A 3,803-nucleotide genomic window follows, 5' to 3' on the forward strand; every position below is an offset into this window, starting at 1 on the left:
CTGGTCGGGCTCAGAGCAGGGCTGATTGGGGAGTTGGGGCACCGCCTCCTGTCACACTCAAGGCAGGGTCGATAGGGAGGTTGCGGCACCACTCCGTCACACAAAGAGCAGGGCTCATCAGGGGGTTGGGGCGCTGCCCCCTGTCACGCACAGAGCAGGGCCCATCAGGGGGTTGGGGCACCGCCCCCTGTCACACTCAAGGCAGGGTCGATAGGGAGGTTGCGGCACCACTCCGTCACACAAAGAGCAGGGCTCATCAGGGGGTTGGGGCGCTGCCCCCTGTCACGCACAGAGCAGGGCCCATCAGGGGGGTGGGGCGCTGCCCCCTGTCACTCACAGAGCAGGGCCCATCAGGGGGTTGAGGACCTCCCCCCTGTAAGGAACAGAGCAGGGCCGATAGAGAGGTTGTGGCCACACCCCCTGTCACACACAGAGCTGCAGGGCAATCAGGGGTTTGGTCGCTGCCCCGTCACGCTGATCCCGGTGCTGGGAGGTCTCCTTGCTCCGCTGATCCGGGGCCAGGACCCCTCTCGGCTCTGCTGATACCCGGCCGGGAGGCCTCTTGGCTCCGCTGATAACCGGGGCTGGGAGGCCTCTGGGCTCCGCTGATCCCGGGGTCCTGAGGCCTCTGGGCTCCTCTGATCCCGGGCCAGGAGGCCTGTCTGCTCCACTGTTCCCGAGCCCCCGCAGCTGCAGACGGGGAACCTTGGCTTCCTCATCACTGGGGTAACCAAGCCTCCTGTTCTCAGCTGCCTGGCTGCCGGTTGCCATCTTGGCTGACAGTTAATATGCATATCGCCCTGATTAGCCAATGGGAAGGGTAGCGGTCGTACGCCAATTACCGTGTTTCTGTTTTATTAGATTAGATGATCTGCAAATATTTTATGGCTAGATGTTCAGCAAGCAGTGAAATGATCAGATTGGTGGTTTGCAAAGATGATTTGTACCAGTTCATTCATCCTTTGTTGTTTATAAAAGGACAGACTTGATTATGGTACCTACGGGTTTCTTTGTATTTTCAATTCATCAACTAGGAATGCTATGGTTTTTAAGAATATTAGCGGTGGCTAGAATAATGATACATTTAAAGGTATATGTCACCATATGTTAGACACTGTCTTAAGCATTTTACGTACTTTAAACTCATTTAATCCTTCTGTGATTACTACCATCCATCCAATTTTATAAATGCAGAAGCTAAAGTATAGAGAATTTATGTACCTTGCCCAAGATCACACAGCTAGCAACTAATGGAGCTCAGGTTTGAACCCAGGCTTCTTTTTCTCAAGTCTGAGTATTTAACCACAGCATGCAGTGCGTCTCTGGGGCAGCTGGCGATCTTTCTTCCTATCTGAAATCTCTTTCCTAGTTTGTGACCCAAGGTAGACTCTCAGCCTCATCATTCTAAAATCAGGTTAATTAGACGATTCCCTCTCCTTCTAAAAAAATCTGTGATGTTTTGGCCACATCTCTCTTAACCGGGCATTTAGAAACGGCTTTCCAACTCACCGTCTCATTTAAATCCTCCCAGCGAGGCAGCTTTACTTTGAGTGACCTGGGGGACAGATTTTGCAGTCACTCGTTCCTGGGTTCAAATCCCAGCTCTGCCATTTGGAGCCTGTGTGACTGTGGTAGTCACTTCACCCCCCTCAGGCCCGGGAGCCTCACCCATTACATGGGCGCGCTTAACTGACATAATGCATTCACGGCACCTCGCTCATACTTTACACCCAATTAAATAACTGTCAGTCACCATAAAAATAAATAATAATTTCACAGTCAGCCACATGGGTATCACATTAGGAGATCTGAGGTCAGTGACAATGAGTGACAGGATGGGCTCAGGACCACGTGGTTGCTAAGCGTCAGACGGGAACTTCACTCTGACCTCGCAGCACTAAGTCTTGTGGTTCTTTCTCCCATATCTCCCCAGAGGACCTAGGAACCAAACAGACTTTACGTAGGAATTACTTATCCAATCGGATTCTGGATCAACCATACCATCTTGCATGGAAAATATATAATTCGTACACTTTTCTTGTTCTTCATATTTCATTCAAGGGAAATATACATGTGCAAGTTGAATATACATTGCTTGCCATTGAAAGAAACTATGAAAATCAAATGGGGATTGTGTAAAATGCTGATATTACAACTGAATGGCAGTGAAAAATGACAAGCTAAGATTTTTTCCTTATAAGATATTTTTATTGAGCTAGAAATGACATACAACAACGTGGAGGCTTCGGGCGTACTGCCTGCCGATGTTATACATTTACATACTGCAATATGGTTACTGCCATAGCTTCCGCTTACACCTCAATCACACCACGTAATTATCCTTTCTGTTTTGTGGTGAGAACACTGAGGATCTAATCCAGGGGTCCTCAAACTACGGCCCGCGGGCCACATGCAAATACAAACATTGTATTTGTTCCTGTTTCGTTTTTTTACTTCAAAATAAGATATGTGCAGTGTGCATAGGAATTTGTTCATCGTGTTTTTTTGTAAACTATAGTCTGGCCCTCCAACGGTCTGAGGGACAGTGAACTGGCCCCGTTTAAAAAGTTTGAGGACCCCTGCTCTAATCCCTTAGGAATTTAAGTACACAATGTAGGGTTGTTGACCAGTGTGAGATGGATCAAATGAAATCAGGAAGGGCCCCTATAAATTGTGACAAAACCTTAGGAATTTAGAAGTACACAATGTAGAGTTGTTGACCAGTTGTGAGATTGATCAAATAAAATCAGGAAGGGCCCCTATAAATTGTGACAAATGGAGTCCCCTTATTTTTTTAATATATTGTTATTGATTTCAGAGAGGAAGGGAGAGGAAGAGATAGAAACACCAATGATGATGAGAGAGAATCATTGATCGGCTGCCTCCTGCACGCCCCCTACTGGGGATCGAGCCTGCAACCCAGGTATGTGCGCTTGACCGGAATCGAACCTGGACCCCTTCAGTCTGCAGGCCGAAGCTCTATCCACTGAGCCAAACCGGCCAGGGCGGGCTTTCCTTTAAAAGAAACAATTCCCAAATGAGGAAAACATGAAGGATTCAATTATTTTTTTTCTTCAAATTATAGATTCCATGAAATCTGAGGTGCCTGTCCTCATGGCAGAGTCTGGTATGCTTACCCTCAGCCTTACATGGGGCCTATTTTAGGAAGAATGTGGACTGATTAGTAAAATACTATTGCATTTATTTGTCAAGGAACCCTTCTCCCTGCTGAGCGGCAAAAAGGTGTAACTTTTTTTTTTCTAGCAGCATCACTGATAAATTCCTCCCCAGCCGGGAGGGCAGTGCCTACAGGTCGCCTCTGGAAGCTTTCTACCCGATGCAGGGAGCCTCTTTCCTGGGGGACCCTCCCGGTTCCCAGCCCAGGACACGGAGTGAAGTTGAATTCAGTCGGTGGCTGGGGCCGCTCGGGCGCGTAAATTGCAGGAAGCGGTCCCAGAACTAAGGATGCTCCCTCCAGAGCTTTGTCAGGAAGGGGTGGTGTCCGAGATCATAAACGCCCTGCAGCTTTTCAGGAGTTTACAGCCCCCAGGCCTCCCCCACAATGGGCTGCAGGATGACTCTTAACACCTCGTTAAGGTTGTTTTTACCCAATGCTAATGACAAAAAGGAGCCCTCGGAGCCGGCTCCTTTTCACTCTGAATCCTCTCCTCTGGAATAAAAATAAAAAAAAAAGTCATAAAAGGGAAACACAATAGAGAGCCCACTTCTTGGGGAGGCTCGTTAACATGTTCGGGTGGACAAGGAGTTGGGGAAGTCAAGGCTGGGCCCAGGGGCGGGGAGCC

This window comes from Myotis davidii, unplaced genomic scaffold (assembly GCF_000327345.1).
Source record: "Myotis davidii unplaced genomic scaffold, ASM32734v1 scaffold27, whole genome shotgun sequence".
NCBI lineage: Eukaryota > Metazoa > Chordata > Mammalia > Chiroptera > Vespertilionidae > Myotis > Myotis davidii.